General features: G+C 45.0%; 1 protein-coding gene and 1 pseudogene across 1 annotated transcript in view; one reads left to right on the forward strand and one right to left on the reverse strand.

Annotated features, from left to right (window-relative positions):
- The window catches only part of RBM25 (RNA binding motif protein 25), a 66,205-nt gene extending 55,359 nt beyond the window's left edge, over positions 1-10,846 (reverse strand). The window contains exon 1 of the mRNA XM_031668010.1: positions 10,583-10,846. The gene's annotated coding sequence lies outside the window, so the exon portion shown is untranslated. The remainder of the gene's footprint in view (positions 1-10,582) is intronic.
- On the forward strand, positions 998-1,620 carry LOC103886361 (annotated as a pseudogene).
- Positions 10,847-21,286: the final 10,440 nt, after the last annotated feature.

The following is a 21,286-nucleotide window of genomic DNA, read 5'->3' on the forward strand; positions in this document are numbered from 1 at the left end:
GCCGGGCATGGTGGCGCATGCCTGTAATCCCAGCTACACATGAGGCTTAGGCAGGAAAATCGCTGGAACCAGGGAGGTGGACGTTGCAGCGAGCCAAGATCACGCCATTGCACTCCAGCCTGGGCAACAAGAGCGAACCTCCATCTCAAAAAAACAAAAAAACAAATACTTCTCTCTACTATTTTGTCTTTTATGTTTTACAGAAACATAAAAAGAGAAAACACAAAAAGTGTAAGTCTTCCACTTCCTTGTCCCCAATCCCAACAGTTTGGTATCTACTGCTGTGCTCTTCTTAATACCTTTCTACAAACTAATAATTTTTATTTTTCTACAACCAATCACATTACGAGAATTTCTCCCTCATTATAAATGCCATCTCTTCATGTCAGTTCACAAAAGTTTTATTCCAAGCTGGGGACGGTGGCTCACGTCTGCAATCCCAACACTTCAGGAGGCCAAAGCAGGTGGATCACTTGAGGTCAGGAGTTCTACACCAGCCTGGCCAACATGGTGAAACCCCATCTCTACTAAAAATACAAAAATTAGCCAAGTGTGGTGGCACATGCCTGTAATCCCAGCTACTCAGGAGGCTGAGGCAAGAGAATCACCTGAACCCGGGGTGCGGAGTTTGCAGTGAGCTGAGATCGTGTCACTACACTCCAGCCTGGGCGACAGAGACTCTGTCTAAAAAATAAAAAAATAAAAATAAAGTCTTATTCCACTCTTTATAATGCAGTAAATTGGCCGGGCGCGGTGGCTCACGCCTATAATCCCAGCACTCTGGGAGGCCGAGGTAGGCGGATCACAAGGTCAAGAGATTGAGACTATCCTGGCCAACATGGCGAAACCCCGTCTCTACTAAAAATACAAAAATTAGGAGAGAGGGTGGCTGCAGTAGTGAGAGGCTGGTGCTGCAGCTCTTTCCCTGCAGTCCAGCCGAGTAAGCGTGCAAGCCTGGCGCTTCCTTCTCTTCAGGCAGAGAGCTTGGGATGTGGTAATGCCAGCCAGACTTTTCAGAACTATGGTCAGATCTACTGTACATTGTCAAAACCACATCAGTGCCAAAGAACTGGTCATCTAATGTTGAAACCACTTAAGGAATTTGAAAATACAACATGCAGCACACTGACAATATGTCAAAACTTGGATTTGTTCCTTCCTGATAATACAGCTGGTGGTTTGAATAAGTCTCAGATTCTGTAAATGAACCAAAAAAAAAAAAAAAAAATCAAATACAAGCATGGTCTCTCCATTAAATGCTGCTCATTGCCAAGACGAAAAGGCGCGCCTTCCAACCATGAAATCCTTTGGTACTCAGAAGACAGTGACTCACAAACCAAATCTATTGGGTTCTAAATGGTTTATAAAAACATTAAAGAGGCATTTCTCATCTGTATCAGTGGAAACATTTGTTCCAAAACAAGGCTTTCCACAATCAAGAGACCACTAAAAGCATCCAGGACCAAGCAGCCATCCAGGACCAACCTTCCAGTTCTGCCTGTGAATGAGGTAAAGCTGGGGTGGCTGTGGCTCATATGCTTAGTAATCACTGCTCACACTAAACCAGTGTGCGCTGCACCCCAGCCTTACACCCAGCTTAAGAAACTGGCAGTCAACTAAGACTTCTCCATCAAGATCTTTGAAGCCTAATAAATATCCAATGACATTCAAAAGCTTAATTTTTAAGAATTAATGATACATAGAAAAACAAAATATAGGCAATAAAAGATGAAAAAAATACAAAAATTAGGCCGGGCGCGGTGGCTCAAGCCTGTAATCCCAGCACTTTGGGAGGCCGAGACGGGCGGATCACGAGGTCAGGAGATCGAGACTATCCTGGCTGACACGGTGAAACCCCGTCTCTACTAAAAAATACAAAAAAAAACTTAGCCGGGCGAGGTGGCGGGCGCCTGTAGTCCCAGCTACTCGGGAGGCTGAGGCAGGAGAATGGCGTAAACCCGGGAGGTGGAGCTTGCAGTGAGCTGAGATCCGGCCACTGCACTCCAGCCTGGGCGTAGTGGTGCATGCCTGTAGTCCCAGCTACTTGGGAGGCTAAGGCAGGAGAATCAATTGAACCCAGGAGGCAGAGGCTGCAGTGAGCTGAGATCAAGCCACTGCACTCCAGCCTGGCAACAGAGGAAGACTGTCTCAAAAATAATAACATAATAACAATGCAGTAAATTATTATAATACGGACATATTTATTCAACCAACATTAACAGCTGGCTTGGCTCCACTTTCAGTTCTCACAAATAATGCTGAACGTTCCTGGAGATAACAGACATATAACTGTATGCATCTGTACAGGTAATTCTCTAATACAGGTCAGAACTATATGTATCTGATTAGCTGGGTGTGGTGGCAGGTGCCTGTAGTCCCAGCTACTTGGGAGGCTGAGGCAGGAGAATCGCTTGAATCTGGGAGGCGGAGGCTACAGTGAGCCGAGATGGCACCACTGCACTCCAACCTGCGAAACAGAGCAAGACTCCATCTCAAAAAAAAAAAACTATTATGTATTCAAATTTTACCTCCAAAAGCATCCCTGAAAATTAGCATACAAATGTATACTCCCACACCAGAATATGTGTATGCCCTTTCCTCAAATCCTCATCAATGTTAGAATAGATCAGTGTCAAAATTATCATAATTTTATAAGTAAAATACACTCTTATTGCAATTTACATTTCCTTCATGACTAATGAAGTTCAGTATCTGTTTACCTATTTACTAGACATTTCTTTAAAAATAGAAAAGCATCACCTACATGCTCACCGCTCTACTTCCTCAGAATTCCTTTCACTTAAATTGGGATATCATATTCAATAAAACTAAACTTCAACTTCAGAAAACACAACATACTTAAAATATTTAGAAAACTTTATAGGTAAAAGAATCCCTAGGATGAATTTTTTTCTTAGATGGAGTCTTGCTCTGTCGCCCAGGCTGGAGTGCAGAGGCACCATCTGGGCTCACTGAAACCTCCGCCTGTCGGGTTCAAGCGATTCTCCTGCCTCAGCCTAGCTGGGATTACATGTGCACACCACCAGGTGCATGCTACCAAGCTCAGTTAATTTTTGTATTTTTAGTAGAGATGGGGTTTCACCATGTTTGGCCAGGCTGGTCTCAAACTCCTGGCCTCAAGTGATTGGCCTCGGCCTTCCAAAGTGCTCGGATTACAGGCATAAGCCACCGCGCCCAGCCCCTAGGAGGATTTAATATACTTGGCAAATGAGGTACTAGAAACTTTTTAAACAGTAGGTAGGTTATAAGTACATATTAACAAAGGAAAAACACAAGATTGCAAGACTGTAAATGTGTTAAGTTTTAAAATAAACTTTCTATAAAACTCTTTGACCAAAACCAAACTGGGGGTTGTACCTCTTTTTAAAACAGAAAGGACTACTGTCCTACTTACAGAAGCTCTTCTATGAACATTATAATAGCCTATCTCAGCGCTTTCTTAGGGTAGTTGGTTTTCATACCTGTTGAATAAACTGATTAATGAATAAAGCAGTAAACAAAACTCTGAGGACTTCAATAAACAAATTTATTATACTATCTCATGCCGCATACTATATCCTAGCAATGGCCCAGTGCCTAGCCTCACAATGGTTACAAGACTGGGCCATGAATTCATCTTTAGAACCGCTTTCCCTCCACTAGTATTAGATATAAATAATGCTTAATAAGCAAAACTCTCGGCCAGGGGCAGTGGCTCACGCCTGGAATCCCAGCACTTTGGGAGGCCGAGGTGGGCAGATCACTGGAGGTCAAGAGTTGGAGACCAGCCTGGCCAACATGGTGAAACCCCATCTCCACCGAAAATACAAAAATTGGGCTGGGTGAGGTGGCTCATGCCTGTAATCCCAGCACTTTGGGAGGCCGAGGCGAGCAGATCACAAGGTCAGGAGTTCGAGGCCAGCCTGGCCAACACGGTGAAACCCTGTCTCTATTAAAAATACAAAAATCAGGCCGGGCGCAGTGGCTCAAGCCTGTAATCCCAGCACTCTGGGAGGCCGAGGTGGGCAGATCACGAGGTCAGAAGATCGAGACCATCCTGGCTAACAGGGTGAAACCCCATCTCTACTAAAAAATACAAAAAGCTAGCCGGGCGAGGTGGCGGGCGCCTGTAGTCTCAGCTACTCGGGAGGCTGAGGCAGGAGAATGGCGTGAACCCGGGAGGTGGAGCTTGCAGTGAGCTGAGATCCGGCCACTGCACTCCAGCCTGGGCGACAGAGCGAGACTCCGTCTCAAAAAAAAAACAAAACAAAACAAAAACAAAAATCAGCCAGGCGTGGTGGCAGGCGCCTGTAGTCCCAGCTACTCAGGAGGCTGAGGCAGGAGAATTGCTTAAACCTGGGAGGCGGAGGTTGCGGTGAGCTGAGACCGCACCACTGCACTCCAGCCTGGGCGACAAAGCGAGACTCCATTCAAAAAAAAAAAAAAATGGTCTCATGGAAATTCAGAAAACATTTCTCATCTTTGATAAATACTAATTTCCACTTTAAGCAGCCTAAAAGGAGATTACCAACTACTTATTTCAACACAGGCTTATATGTTTTGCCATGTGAAACTGATTGAGAACTAACTTTTATAATCATAAGCAAAGCTTATCTGTTGTTACCTATACATGTTAAACAAAATAAATCATAATGCATTGAAAGTTGGTATGTACTTTGCAGAAAAATAAATTAGGGAAGAGAGCTACAGAGTAGTTTATTTTAAATACAGTGATTAGGCCTCACCAAGAAGGTGAAGATTAGAACAAAGATTTAAAAGAGGCAGAGGCAGGAAGCCCTATTCATATCTGGGGGAAAGAGACTTCCAAGCAAAGGAAAAGACAAATACAAAGAGGCTGAAGCAGGAATGGTGTGTTTGAGGGAGGAACAGCAAGGCCAACAGTATGACTGGAGCAGAATAAATGAAGAAAATCAGAAATAAATACTAAGTGTTACGTGTAGTGTGTAGGGCACACTGTAAACATTTTAGTTTTAACTCTGAATGAGATGAAAATCATTTGAAGAGGTTTTTTTTTTTTTGAGATGGAGTCTTGCTCTGTCGCTCAGGCTGGAGTGCAGTGGCCAGATCTCGGCTCACTGCAAGCTCCGCCTCCCGGGTTTACGCCATTCTCCTGCCTCAGCCTTCTGAGTAGCTGGCGCCTGTACTGAAGAGTACAGGCGCCCGCCACCTCGCCCGGCTATTTTTTTGTATTTTTTAGTAGAGACGGGGTTTCACTGTGTTAGCCAGGATGGTCTGGATCTCCTGACCTCATGATCCACCTGTCTCGGCCTCCCAAAATGCTGGGATTACAGGCTTGAGTCACCGCGACCGGCCTTGAAGAGTTTTTGACTTGTCACATTTTAACATTATCACTGGCCACTGTGTTAAGCCTGGAAGGGAACAGGATAGAAGAAAGAGACTGGCACAATAATCCATATGAGAGACAGTAGCCTGGAGAGATGGTGGCCTGGAACAGGTGGTAGTGGTAAAAGCGTTATCAAGTTGTTGGATCCTGGATATATTTTGAAGGCAGCCAATAGGATTTGCTGAGGGATTATATAATATGTGAGATTTAAGAGAGAGAAATGCAGTTATCTTATGGCACTGAAATCATTTCTATAGTATTTTTTAAAATATTGAAAGTATCTCACTTTTAGAAGGTTCAAAGCACCTTTTCCTGCTAAGTATGAAACTTTATAGCTCATGATAGTAACAACAGGAACCTGGGCCAGGTGCAGTGGCTCATGCCTGTAATCCCGGCACTTTGGGAAGCCAAGGCAGGCGGATCACTTGAGCTCAGGAGTTCAAGACCAGCCTGGGCAACATGGTGAAACCCCATCTCTACCAAAAATACAAAAAATTAGCCAGGTGTGGTAGCACGCACTATGGTCCCAGATACTCAGGAGGCTGAGATGGGAGAATCGCTTGAGCCCAGGAGGTGGAGGTTGCAATGAGCCGAGATCACATCACTGCACTCCAGCCTGGGCGACAGAGCAAGGCCTCCCAAAAATTAAATAAAATAACAGAAACCTATGATGGAAGTGTTTCCTATCTCTAGTGTGGCGGTGGTCACACAGGTATATGCATCTGTTGAAACTCACTGAAATTAAAACAGATGCATTTTATTGTGTGCAAATTTTATCTCAAGAAATATGGTCCAAAAAGAAACCCTGAAGACTTATCTCTATTACTCAACATATGCATGCACTCAGTTTTTCTTTTTTTCACTTTTTTCTCTTTAAATCTTTCAGACTATTCTTTTTTCTGCACTCTTAAGAATACTGCAAGTATCCAAAATACAGTAAAATACTGCTAATAAGCATTCCCCTATTGTAGACTTACCCAGATAGAAACAAAATTATTTCTCCCAGGATAGATTATTTTAGACTAGCTCCATCAGTACACTATGTGCCAAATTTCTGAAATGCTAAGAATGAACTGAGATTCCTCTCAGCGAATATTCACATACAACTCACTCATTCATTCAATATCTACTTCCAGTTATGTGTCAGGTCTGCAGGAATTATTCCTAGGGAAAAAAAAAAAGTGTTTTATGCCCAAAGAAGAATGGGAAATGCTTAACAGAAAAACTACTTTTACAGCAAAGCTTTTCAGAAGTATGAAAATACTCAATTGTTTTGAAATCTCCAAAAAAGTTGATCTTTTTCTGACATTGCCACTTTGTTGTTTTACAATTTCAATGATTAAAGAGCAACACTCCTGTGCATGCTTATAGTTACAGCTACGCAGGAGGATCGCCTGAGCCCTGGAGTTCTGGGCTGCAGCACACTACCGATGAGGTGTTCATGCTAAGTTCATTCAGCAATAACATGGTGACCTCCTGGGATGAGAGAGAACCACCACGTTGCCAACAGAGAAGGGCAAAACTCCCAAACTGATCAGTAGTGGGATTACGCCTGTGAATAGCCACTGCACTCCAGCCTAAGCAATACATGAAGAATCCATCTTTTTAAAAACAAAAGCAAGGCTGGGCGCAGTGGCTCATACCTGTAATCCTAGCACTTTGGGAGGACAAGGCAGGTGGATCCTTTGAGCCTGAGTTCCAGACCAGCCTGGGCAACATGGTGAAACCCCATCTCTGCCAAAAATACAAAACACTAGCCAGGCATGGTGGCATGCACCTGTGGTCCCAGCTACTCAGGAGGCTGGGGTGGAAGGATTGCTTAAGCCTGAAATGCAGAAGTTGCAGTGAGCCGAGATCGTAGCACTGCACTCCAACCTGGGTGAGAGAGACCCCATCTCAAAAACCAAACCAAACAAAAAAGTAGCACTATCTACTACTATCTACAGAGAAAAATGAGTGCTTGTCTGAAACTGGGGTGGAACAGGGTGACTTGAAAACAGAAGAAGGAATCCTTTTGGGGTAATGGATGCATAACTTTGTATATTTACCAAAAATCACTGAATTGTGCATTTACAGGTGAATTTTCTGTCAATATAGGTCACATAGTTGCCTTTTTTTGTTTTTTTTTTTTTGGAGACGGAGTCTCGCTCTGCTACCCAGGCTGGAGTGCAGTGGCCGGATCTCAGCTCACTGCAAGCTCCGCCTCCCGGGTTTATGCCATTCTCCTGCCTCAGCCTCCTGAGTAGCTGGGACTACAGGCGCCCGCCACGTCGCCCAGCTAGTTTTTTTTGTATTTTTTTAGTAGAGACGGGGGTTTCACCGTGTTAGCCAGGATGGTCTCGATTTCCTGACCTCGTGATCCGCCCGTCTCGGCCTCCCAAAGTGCTGGGATTACAGGCTTGAGCCACCGCGCCCGGCCCATAGTTGCCATTTTAAAAAAAGTATATTGGCCGAGTGCGATGAGCTCACACTTGTAATCCCAAAAATTTGGGAGGCCAAGGCACACAGATCACATGAGGTCAGAAGTTCCAAGACCAGCCTGGACAACATGGTCAAACCCCGTCGCTACTAAATATACAAAAATTAGCCGGGCACGGTGGAGGGCGCCTGTAGTCCCAGCTACTCGGGAGGCTGAGGCAGGAGAATGGCGTGAACCTGGGAGGCGGAGCTTGCAGTGAGTGGAGATGGCGCCACTGCGCTCCAGCCTGGGCAACAGAGCAAGACTTCATCTCAAGGAAAAAAAAAAAAAAGTATACCAACTCAGAAAAATCGGCAAAATCTAAGAACTGTAGATTAGGTATTTTATCAATATTAGTTTCCTTATTTTGATTGTTGTACTGTTGTTACATAAGACTAGTCCTAATTTTTAGGAAATACACTTAAGCATTTATGGGTTAGGGGGCATCACATCTGCAACTTACTAGCAAAACATTTCAGAAGAAACCTATGAAGAGAAGAGAAGGATAAAGCAAATTGGCAAAATGTTAACATTTGAGGAATCTGGTGAAAGATCTGAGATTTCTTTTGTACTATTCTTGCAACTTTTTTTGTAAATTTGAAATTATGTCTATATAAAAAGTTAAAAGCCAATACCAATAACTCTGGGTAGTGGAATTTTGTTCTTCCTTTAGTTTCAACAACTTTCAAATTTCAAAAAAAGGTAGAAAAGCTATTTAAGAAGAATCAAAAATCCCTTTTGTGAACGGCAGTGGTAGTGTTTGAAAAGTCAATCAAGAAATCTCTACAGCAAGATGTTAAGATTCATATATGATTCCTTTGCTTCCAAAGCTATAAAATAATTTAATTTTTCACTAAATCATGTGTAAATAAGAAAACTAAACTGCTAATTTGTCTGTGGACAAAAACATAACTTGAAAATTCCAAATTCCTGTTAGGTCTGAAATAGTTAGCCAATGTTAACATGGACTAGTTTTACTTTAAAAATACATTCAGAAGGCCAGACACGGTGGTTCGCGCCTGTAATCCCAGCACTTTGGAAGGCCAAGGCGGGCGGATCACGAGGTCAGGAAATCGAGACCATCCTGGCCAACATAGTGAAACCTCAGTCTCTATTAAAAATACAAAAATTGGCCGGGCTCGGTGGCTCAAGCCTGTAATCCCAGCACTTTGGGAGGCCGAGACGGGCGGATCACGAGGTCAGGAGATCGAGACCATCCTGGCGAACACGGTGAAACCCCGTCTCTACAAAAAAAAATACAAAAATTAGCCAGGCGTCGGGGCGCGCGCCTGTAGTCCCAGTTACTCAGGAGGCTGAGGCAGGAGAATCGCTTGAATCCGCGAGGCGGAGGTTGCAGTGAGCCGAGATCGCGCCACTGCACTCCAGCCTGGGCAACATAGCAAGACTCCGTCTCAAAAAACAAACAAACAAACAAACAAAAATTCAAGAATCAAGGTTGGACTCTTACATTTTATTGAAAATTCTTAAATAAAAAATTATGTCAATATAGATTTAAATGCTTACTATGTGTTACCTGGATATCGCACGAAGGATTTTACATAACGTTTTGCTCAATCTCCAACCCCAATAACGTATAGATATTACTATCAATTCATTTTACAGAGGAACAAAAACCAAAGCTTAAAAAGAAAAAACAAAAAGAAAAACCAAGGCTTTAAGTTAAATGAATTAGAGTAGTGTAAGATTCACGTGAATCATGAATAACTTACGACCAATTTAATCCCTTTAAAGTCCTCTGAACGTTTTTGGAAACGGCCTTTAAAAAAATTAAAAGCTCCAAAGACAATACAAAAATTGTTTATACATTACTGCCCACGGCCTAATACACAATACTTCACACTAATACAGCAGTAGGGTGCAACAGAGGTCCAATCTCTTCCCTTCTCTTGGCTCCACTCTGCCCAGTATCAAAATGGCATTTCCATGGCAATACAAATCCATATTACATAACTTCCGAAAAATCTTCATAGTCCTACGTCTATTCCGGAAAACTGTATTTAAAAGCATGATTGACGACCAAAGAAAAATGAGAAAGTAACATTTTAACGTGGAGCTTAATAATCGCCTAGAATGAATGGCGATATACAGTTTACTGCACCCTCCAATGCTCAAAGGAGGCAGGATGGCAAAATTCATGACCATCTTAAGCAAGCCAGGAGTGCTAAAAAGGTAGGTATTAGCTCCATTCCAAGGGGGTGGGGCCCAGTTCGCTTGGTGGCGGGCTCTAGATGGCCAAAGAGGAAGGGAAAGATATCCGTTGGTGGCCAGCACCTCGCTAAAAAGGGTGGGTGGAGGCTAACATCAAGGCAACTGCTGGGGCCAGTGCCCCAGGCCCGAAAACCTACTGTGGGGCTCCCGTAAGCAAGGGGGCTCAGGGAAGGGCTCCCCAGGGGCAGACCGATCGTTTTGGGTCTAACGTGGAGCCCAGGAGGGGCAGAGACGATTCACTGCGCGGCGGAACGTGGAAGGGAAAGGGAAAGCGGGCGACAATGCAAGACGGAAAGCTCAAGTCATAGGTCTGGCCTCCACGGGCTCCAGCTGGGCCCACAGGTCTTCCAGGCCTTAGACAAGAGGAGAAACCAAGCCTCGTGCCGACCCCTCCCCCACCCCCCGCCTCCGCGCCCCCCCTTATCTCTACCCCACCCTGGCGCTTTCGCAGCCACCCCGGCTTTTCCTCCTCCACCAGCTGAGGCACCCGGTCTCCCGGTTTCCACACGCGTTCAGGGACACAAACTCACCCGCCGCTGAAGAAACGGTACTGCCTTCGCGGCCTTCTAGGATCCAGGTTACGAGTGCGCTCCACTTGTTCGAGATTTGTGCCCGCCGCTCGCCAGGGAGACACAGGTCCGAAGCGCCTACTCTCACAGGCCGCAAATACAGCCGCGCTGCGCGGGGAGCTGCTGGAGGTCTTCCTCTTGCCCGGCGTGCACTGCGCCGGGGGCGTGGAGCGCGGAACCATAGAGAAGAACGTATATAGATCGTCTCCCCTGTTGACTCTGACTCACCAAGCCGAGACGAATAACCATAGAGAAGCAGCGTCTAGCAGCTACTAGAAAGGCCCGAACTGTAAATTATGACCCACACTGCCATGTTTGATTGGAGCCGACTGAATCTTACGACTACGGGACGCCATCTTGAGGTCATGATTCTGGCTGGGCACGGCGCGAGGAGTGTTAGAGGATTTCTCACTTTTCGTAGTTTTTCAGGGTGTAGAACCTTGCTTTGTGATTACTGGAGGTTCGAGGAACTGATAACTGGGCCCTATACGCAACCTCAGTGTTAAACCCCAAGTGTTGTTATGTTGTTATAACAACTACTCGAGATCAAGAAATAATTGGCAAAGGCTGTGGAGGTTTTTTGAAAAGCAAAAGCTTATGGGTAGTTGTAGGGCCGGAGGTGGCTAGAAGATGTTTGGAAAAACGTGAAAAGTCCTGTAATACTAGTTAACACAGCTTTCGTTCTGTAATCTAAACGTGCTGAAAGAACTTAGCTTAAGTTAATGAAAATGAATAAAATCAATCATAAATGATTACGTTATTCCAATTGTGGACCTTATAGGCAATATCTAGTTATACGCCTTTCTCAACTGCTTGCTTCTAGGAAGGCATAAAACGTATTCAGTATAAAGTTATTGCCTCCCTGAGTTCCTGGTGCTGTGCTAAGTGCTGGAAGTATGAAGGCAAATGGAAGTGACATTTGTTCCTGTCCTGCAGGAACTGTGAACCAGGTGAAATAGATGACAAACTCTGACCACCCTAATATAAAATTGAAACATACCTACACACTTCCTGCCTGCCTCTCCTACTTAATTTTACTCTAAAGTACTCATAACCATCTATCATAACATACATTTTTCTAACTGATTTTATGGTCCGTCACTACCCCCACTAGAATGTGAATGTAAGCAATGCATGGATTGCCGGTTTTGTGCAATAACAGGTCCCGGTACATAGCAAGCGCTCAGTAAATATTTGTTGAGTGAAGGAAATGATTACCGGCCAGGCGCGGTGGCTCACGCCTGTAATCCCAGCACTTTGGGAGGCTGAGGCAGGTGGATCACCTGAGGTTAGGAGTTCGAGGCCAGCCTGGCCAACATGGCGAAACCCTGTCTCTACTGAAAATACAAATATAAGCAGGTGGTGGCAGGCCCCTGTAATCCCAGCTACTTGGGAGGCTGAGGCAGGAGAATCGCTTGAACCCGGGAGGCGGAAGTTGCAGTTAGCTGAAATAGCATCCTGCACTCCAGCCTGGGCAAGGCAGCAAGACTCTGCCTCAAAAAGAAAAAAGAAAAGAAAAGAAATTATTAACGGCCTGGCGCAGTGGCTCACGCCTGTAATCCCAGCGCTTTGGGAGGCCGAGGCAGGCAGATCATGAGATCAGGAGTTCGAGACCAGACTGACCAACGTGGTGAAACCCGTCTCTACTAAAAATAGAAAAATTAGCTCGGCCTGGTGGCACGCTCCTGTAATCCCAGATACTCAGGAGGCTGAGGCAGGAGAATTCTTGAACCTGGGAGGCGGAGGTTGCAGTGAGCTGAGATCGTGCACCCCAGCCTGGGCAAGACAGCAAGACTCTGTCTCAAAATAAAAGAAATTATTAACATATGATGAGTACCAATAGAACACAAAATTTAGTGGGAATACAAATGAGAAAGTAGCACTCATCACTACCATCTGCAAAATTTACATCCGTCTATATTTCTGCTTGCTAGGTTTCCTTTCCTTTTAACTAAGGTTAATAATACCTTTGGCCGGGTGTGGTGACGAATAACTATAGTCCCAGTTACTTGGCAGACGAAATTAACTTATGTGTGTTTGTACTTTGTTCAGTAAAGTGCTATTCAAATGTATAGTTTTTATAGTGCTACTCTATAATGCTATTTATAGTTTGTAAATAAAAGGAGTTTGTGTCATTTATTTTTCTTTTTCTTTTTTTTTTTTTTTTTTTTGAGAAGGTGTCTCTGTTTCCCATGCTGGAGTGCAGTGACGTGATCTTGGCTCACTGCAATCTCTGCCTCCCGGGTTCAAGTGATTCTTGTGCCTCAGCCTCCCCAGTAGCTGGGATTACAGGCATGTGTCACCGCACCTGGCTAACTTTTGTATTTTTAGTAGAGACGGGGTTTCACTATGTTGGCCAGGTTGATCTCCAACTCCTGACCTCAGGTGATCTGCCTACCTGGACCTCCCAAAGTGCTGGGATCAAAGGTGTGAGCCACCATGCCCACCCAAGAGTTTGTGCCTATTTACAACAAAAGGCATAGACAGAAATCTTCTCAGATTACTCTGTGTCCCTTTTTATTATTAGAAACATTGTACATGAATTTGTGTTTACTGTGTAATAAAGGGAGCTCTCAGGCAACAATTTGCTAACTTTCCTACCTTAGACAATTTGTTGCTTATGTTCATGCAGCATCCATTCCCCTTGCCTTTAGTCATGACCCTCCACGTTTTTTAAAAGAAACCATCTTGGCCAGGGGTGGTGGCTCACGCCTGTAATCCCAGCACTTTGGGAGGCCGAGGCAGACGGATCACGAGGTCAAGAGATCAAGACCAGCCTGACCTGACCAACATGGTGAAATGCTGTCTCTACTAAAAATACAAAAATTAGCTGGGTGTGGTGATGTGCGCCTGTAGTCCCTGCTACTTGGGAGGCTGAGAATCGCTTCAACCTGGGAGGCAGAGGGTGCAGTGAGTGGAGATTGTGCCACTGCACTCCAGCCTGGGCAACAGAGCAAGACTCCGTCTAAAAAAAAAAGAGGCCAGGCACGGTGGCTCACACCTGTAATCCCAACACTTCAAGAGGCAGAAGCAGGTGTATCACCTGAGGTCAGAAGTTCAAGACCAGCCTGGCCAACGTGGCGAAACCCTGTCTCTACTAAAAATAACAAAAATTAGCTGGGCGTGGTGGCAGGCACCTGTAATCCCAGCAGCTCAGGAGGCTGAGGCAGGAAAATCGCTTGAACCCAGCAGGCAGAGGTTGCAGTGAGTGGAGATTGCGCCATTGCACTCCACCTGGACAACGAGCAAAACTCGATCTAAAAAAAAAAAAAGAAAAGAAAAGAAACCATCCTTCCACTACTCCAGATCCATGTAGTTTGGATAGGAAGTCCCAACTCTAACCAGACCCTCTTAGGACACTGGAGTAAACTTATAGCCTAATCAAAACCTGATAATTTAGTTCCCCCTCCTTTTTTTTTTTTTTTTTTTTTTTTACTAGCCGCTATTTAAAGCATCTTGCAAATATCAACTCCTTTAATCCTCGTAACAACCCCCTGAAGTAAGAACTGTTGTGATACAAATGAAGAAACCAAGGCTTGCGAAAGTTAACCTATCAAAGGCTACAAAAATAGTAAGCGAGCCAGTCTGGTTCCTGAGTTCATGCTCTTGAACATTACACTGCTTCATCCTTTCAGGAACAATCCTAAAAAGAAGGGGAGGGATCTCTGTATTTTTCATTTAAGTTGAATTTTTTTTTTTTTTTCAATTTAAGCTTAGGAGGATTAAAGCTTGGAATAGAAGGGATGAAAATGAAGTCACAGAAGAAAGCAGAAGTAAGACAGAGTGAGAGATTTTTGACAATATCAGTTGAGAAAATGGTTCATTCATTCATTTTGTTTGTTTTTTGGTTTGTTGTTGCTGTTATTATTTGAGATAGGGTCTCCCTTTGTTGTCCTGCCTGGAGTGCAGTGGCATAATCACGGCTCCCTGCAACCTCGACTTCCCAGGCTCCAGCAATTCTCCCACCTCAGCCTCCCAAAAGCCAGGATTACAGGCATGAGCCACTGTGCACGACTGCTTCAGCTACTCCTAAAGCCAGCTGTTCTAGGCTTCTCAGTATGTAACCCAACACATTACTTTTCCTAAATCAGTCTGAGTTGAGTTTTCTATTCCTTACACAGAAAGAACTCTAAATGATACACTCATATACCACTTGTAGAGAACAAGCCAAGCCATTCATTTGCAATGCCAATTATCCCCCTTCTATTTTTTTCTTACAAATCCTTGCTGAGGAAACTGTAGATAATTAATTTGGGTATTACATTCTGTGTGCATTTGGACCCTATTCTTTTTCTTTTTCTTTTTTTTTTGAGACAGTTTTGTTCTCATTGCCTAGGCTGGAATGCAATGGCATGATCTCAGCTCACTGCAACCTCCGCCTCCTGGGTTCAAGCAGTTCTCCTGCCTCAGCCTCCCAAGTAGCGGGGATTACAAGCACACGCCACCATGCCCAGCTAATTTTGTATTTTTAGTAGAGGTGGGGTTTCTCCATGTTAGCCAGGCTGGTCTCCAACTCCCAGCCTCAGGTGATCCACCCGCCTCAGCCTCCCAAAATGCTGGGATTACAAGCATGAGTCACCACACCCGGCCTGGACCCTATTCTCATTGGCCACATCTGACCCAACTAAACAGCAGCATACCAGGAAAAAATGTTTAGCTGGAGCTGAGCAGATCTTCTCAAAGATTGAAACTGGAGCCCAGCACAGTAGCACGCACCTGTAGCCTCAATCATGAGGAGAGAGGATTGCTTGTGTGTGTGTGTGTGTGTGTATGCATGCCCATCATTTATATATATATGTGTGTATATATATAATGCCATTATGTAGTATATAAATAATGGCATAAAACATATAAATATAATACGTATAATGCTATTATATATATAAGATATGTGAACATATATAATATGTATGTGTATAGAGAGAGAAGAAGATTGAGAGAGAGAGGAAGCACATTAACACAGAATCTAGAGATCAAGGCTGGACTCCCCAGCAAGGTGGAGTAACTGAAGTTTACCAAGTTAAGTCAGGACTCTGAAAGGATGTTAAAGTGCTCCCTTGTTAATAGTCCTAGGCTCTTGACAGAAGCAAACATAGTCCCTATGGAGAAAGGAACCCCTAATTTAGGCTTCAGGATTCTGATATCAAATGTGAGCTTAAAATTTAAAAATGCAGGCCAGGCATGATGGCTTATGCCTGTAATCCCAGCGCTCTGGGAGGCTGAGGCAGGTGGACCACCTGAGGTCAGGAGTTTGAAACCAGCCTGACCAACATGGAGAAACCCCCTCTCTACTAAAAATACAAAAATTAGCCAGGCGTGGTGGCACTCACCTGTAGTCCCAGCTATTTGGGAGGCTGAGGCAGAAGAATTGCCTGAACCCAGGAGGCAGAGGTTGCAGTGAGCCAAGATCACACCACTGCACTCCACCCTGGGTGATAGAGTGAGACTTAGTCAAAACAAACAAACAAACAAAAAAATTGACTGGGTGATGTGGCTCACACCTGTAATCCCAGCACTTTGGGAGGCTGAGGCAGACAGATCACCAGAGGTCAGAGTTTGAGACCAGGCTGACCAACATGGAGAAACCCCGATTCTACTAAAAATACAAAAAAATTAGCCGAGCATGGTGGTGCAACCGTAATCCCAGCTACTCAGGAGGCTGAGGCAGGAGAATTGCTTGAACCTGGAAGGTGGAGGTTGCAGTGAACCAAGATCACAGCATTGCACTTCAGCCTGGGTAAAAAGAGCGAAACTCCGTCCAAAAAAAAAAAAAAAAGCCAAGGGCTAGGCATGGCAATGGCAGCTCACACCTCTAATCCCAGCACTTTGGGAGGCCGAGGAGGTGGATTGCTTTGAGATTAGGAGTTCAAGACCAGCCTGGCCCACATGGTGAAACCCCATCTCCATTAAAAATACCACTGTGCCCGGCCAAGAACTTTTGATATATTGAAAGTCACCATTAAAAAAAAAAAAAAAAAATGTGGGCCAGGCGCGGTGGCTCATGCCTGTAATCCCAGCACTTTGGGAGGCCGAGGCGGGCAGATCACGAGGTCAGGAGATCAAGACCATCCTGGCTAACACGTCACCCTGTCTCTATTAAACAAAATACAAAACATTAGCCGGGCATGGTGGCAGGCGCCTCTAGTCCCAGCTACTGGGGAGGCTGAGGCAGGAGAATGGCTTGAACCCAGGAGGCGGAGGTTGCAGTGAGCCAAGATCACACCACTGCACTCCAGCCTGGGTGACAGAGTGAGACTCTGTCTCAAAAAATAATAATAATAATAATTTAAATAGATAATAAAAAGATAATCCAATGGAAAACTGCAGAAAGGCAGTTCTAGCTTTTTTTTCTTCTTCTTCTTTTTTGAGACAGAGTCTTGCTCTGTTGTCCAGGCTGGAGCGCAGTGGCATGATCTTGGCTCACTGCAACCTCCACTTTCTGGGTACAAGATTCTCATGCCTCATCCTCTCGAGCATCTGGGATTACAGGCATGCACCACCATACTCAGCTAATTTTTGTATCTTTAGTAGAGATGAGGTTTCACTGTGTTGACCAGGCTGGTCTGAAACTCCTGTCCTTGAGTGATCTGCCCGCCTCGGCCTCCCAAAGTGCTGGGATTATAGGCGTGAGCCACCATGCCCAGCCAGTTCTAGCATTTTGAAAAAGAAACACAATTGATGAATCAAACATGAAAATCTTAGTAATCAAAGAAATGTGAATACCATAGGGAGATATCAGAGTTTCTGTTTTGTTTTGTTTTGAGATAGGGGTCTTGCTTTGTTGCCCAGGCTGGTCTTGAATTCCTGGGCTCAAATAATCCTCCTGGCTGGGTGCAGTGGCTCACGCCTGTAATCCCAGCACTTTGGGAGGCCGAGGCGGGTGGATCATGAGGTCAGGAGATCGAGACCATCCTGGCTAACATGGTGAAACCCCGTCTCTACTAAAAATACAAAAACTTAGCCAGGCGTGGTGGTGGGCGCCTGTACTCCCAGCTACTCAGGAGGCTGAGGCAGAAGAATGGCGTGAACCCAGGAGGTGGAGCTTGCAGTGAGCCGAGATCTCACCACTGCACTCCAGCCTGGGTGACAGAGCGAGACTCAGTCTCAAAAAAAAAAAAAAAAAATTTCCTCCCACCATGGCCTCCCGAAGTGGTAGGATTACAGCCATGAGCCACCATTCCCAGCCAAGATATCACTTTAAAGCCATTGCTTGGTAGAAACTAAAAAGTCTGGCTGGGCACTGTGGTTCATGCCTGTAATCTCAGCACTTTGGGAGACTGAGGAGGGCGGATCACTTGAGGTCAGGAGTTCGAGACCAGCCTGGCCAACATGGGGAAATCCCGTCTCTACTAAATATACAAAAATTATAGCCAGGCATGGTGGTGCATGCCTGCAATCCCAGCTACTCGGGAGGCTGAGGCAGGAGAATCACTTGAACCTGGGAGGCAGAGGTTGCGGTGAGCCGAGATCATGCGATTGCACTCCAGCCTGGGCAGCAAGAGGGAAACTCTCTCAGAAAAAAACAAAAAACAAAAACAAAAAAAACTAAGAAGTCTGATGATATGAGGATGTAGAATAAGAAGAACACTTAGACATTGCTGGTGGAAGTATACACTGGTACAACTATTTTGATAACTTAAAAAAAATAAGGATGGCTGGGCATGGTGGCTCACACCTGTAATCCCAGCACTTTGGGAGGCCACGGTGGGCAGATCACTTGAGGTCAGGAGTTCAAGACCACACTGGCCAGCACGGTTCAACCCCGCCACTACTAAAAATACAAAAATTAGCAGAGCATGGTGGTGTGCACCTGTAGTCCTAGCTATTTGGGAGGCTGAGGCAGGAGAATTGCTTGAACCTGGGAGGTGCAGGTTGCAGTGAACCGAGATCATGCCACTGCACTCAAGCCTGGGGTATAGAACAAGACTCTGTCTCAGGAAAAAAAAAAAAAAAAAAAAAAAGCATGTGCTTTGCCTATGACTCTCTTGTTTATGTAGAGAAACCTTTGTGTGTATACCCCAGGACACATGTTCAAGGACATTCATAGCAACATGGTTCATAAAGGAAACAAAAATACCAAAAATTACTCAAACATCTGACAAGAGAATAGAGAACAGGTCAAGGTATTTCCCAAAATTTACATAACATAATAAGCATTTTATATGCATTTAAGGTTGCCTAGAAAACTAAAAGTGTTTTTTTGTTTGTTTGTTTGTTTGTTTGTTTTTTGAGACAGAGTCTCACTCTGTAGCACCAGCTGGAGTGCAGGGGCATGATCTCGGCTCACTGCAACCGCCACCTCCTTGGTTCAAGCAATTACCCTGCCTCAGCCTCCCAAGTAGCTAGGATTACAGGCACACACCACCACGCCTGCCTAATTTATTTCTATTTTTAATAGAGACAGGGTTTCACTATGTTGGTCGGACTGGTCTCGAACTCCAGACTTCAGGCAATCTGCCCGCTTCAACCTCCCAAAGTGCTGGGATTATAGGCATGAGCCACCACAACTGGCCAACAAAATTTTTAAAAAGCATTATACAGAAATAGGATGAATAAACTCCAGTGTCATGTATATGACATTCAGTGAAAAAAGCAAATCAGGCTGGGCGCAGTGGCTCATGCCTATAATCCCTGCACTTTGGGAGGCTGAGGCGGGTGGATCACCTGAGGTCAGGCGTTCAAGACCAGCCTGTTGAACATGATGAAACTGCATCTCTACTAAAATACAAAAAATTAGCTGAGTGTGGTGGCGCGTGCCTGTAATCCCAGCTACTCAGAAGGCTGAGACGGGAGAATCGCTTGAACCTGGGAGGCAGAGGTGGCAGTGAGCTGAGATCACACCACTGCACTCCGGCCTGGGCATCAAGAGCAAAACTCTGTGTCAAAAAAATATATTTAAAAAAATAATAAATTAATAAAAGAAAAGAAAAGAGCAAATCAGAAATTTGTATATTGAATGTGTCTGCAGCACTTGGGGTTCCTGTGTCTTTCTTCAAAGTTGGAGCCGGGCCTACACGCCAGCAACCATGTGTAAGGGACCTACAGTTAGTATTGATCTTGGCACCACCTACTGTTGTGTTGGTGTTTTCCACCATGGAAAAGTAGAGATAATTGCCATTGATCAGGAAAACCAAACCACTGCAAGCTATGTCACTTTTATGGACACTGAATGATTCATTGGCAACGCCACAAAGAGTCAAGTTGCAGTGGCCGGGCGCGGTGGTTCACACCTGTAATCCCAGCACTTTAGGAGGCCAAGACGGGCAGATCACGAGGTCAGGAGTTCACGACCAGCCTGGCCAACATAGTGAAACCCCATCTCTACTAAAAATACAAAAAATTAGCTAGGTGTAGTGGTGGGAGCCTATAAGCCCAGCTACTCGGGAGGCTGAGGCAGGAGAATCACTTGGACCCAGGAGGCGGAGGTTGAAGTGAGTGGAGATGTCACCACTGCACTCCAGCCTGGGCAACAGTGCAAGACTCCATCTCAAAAAAAAAAAAAAAAAAAGAATCAAGTTGAAGTGAACCCCATTAGCACAGTTTTTTATGCCAAATTTCTGACTGGACACAGATTTGATGACGCTGTTGTCCAGTCTGATATGAAGCATTGGCCCTACATGGTGGTGAATGGTACTGGCCAGCCCAAGACCCAAGTGGAATACAAGGGAGAGACAGAAAACTTCTATCCAGAGGAAGTGTCCTCTATGTTCTGACAAAGATGAAGGAAATTGCAGAAGCCTACCTTGGGAAGACTGTTACCAATGCTGTGGTCACAGTATCAACTTATTTTAACGACTCTGAGAGCATCAAGCTACCAAAGATTTTGGAACTATTGCTGGTCTCAATATACTTAGAATTATCAATGAGCCAGCTGCTGCTGCTATTGCTTATGGCTTAGACAAAAAGGTTGGAGCTGAAAGAAATATGCTCATCTTTGACCTGGGAGGTAGCATCTCTTGTTTTTGTTGAGACAAGGGTCTCACTCTTTGGCCCAGGCTGGAGTGCAGTAGCGCTATCTTGGCTCACTGCAACTTCCATCTCCCAGGCTCAGGTGATTCTTCTATCTCAGCCTCCTGGGACTGCAGGCGCATGCCACCATGCCTGGCTAATTTTTGTATTTTTAGTAGAGACAGGGTTTTGCCATGTTGCCCAGGCTGGTCTAGAACTCCTAGACTCCAGCAGTCCACCTGCCTCAGCCTCCAAAGTGCTGGGATTACAAGCATGAGCCACCACACCCGGCCAAGGTATCACTTTTGATGTGTCAGTCTTCACTATTGAAAATTGAATCTTTGGCGGGGCGCAGTGGCTCATGCCTGTAATCCCAGCACTTTGGGAGGCCGAGGTGGGTGGATCACTTAAGGCCAGAAGTTCGAGACCAGCCTGGCGAACATGGTGAAACTCCATCTCTACTGAAAATACAAAAAATAGCCTGGCATGCTGGTGAGCACCTGTAATGCCAGTTATTCGGGAGGCTGAGGCAGGAGAATTGCTTGAACCCTGGAGGCAGAGATTGCAGTGAGCCGAGATCGATCATGTCACTGCACTTCAGGCTGGGCAACAGAGCAAGACTCTGTCTCAAAAAAGGAAGAAAATTGAATCTTTGAAGTCAATTCTACAGCCAGAAACACCAACACCAACTTAGTTGGAGAAAACCTTGACAACTGA

This window comes from Papio anubis, chromosome 7 (genome assembly GCF_008728515.1).
Source record: "Papio anubis isolate 15944 chromosome 7, Panubis1.0, whole genome shotgun sequence".
NCBI classification, from domain to species: domain Eukaryota; kingdom Metazoa; phylum Chordata; class Mammalia; order Primates; family Cercopithecidae; genus Papio; species Papio anubis.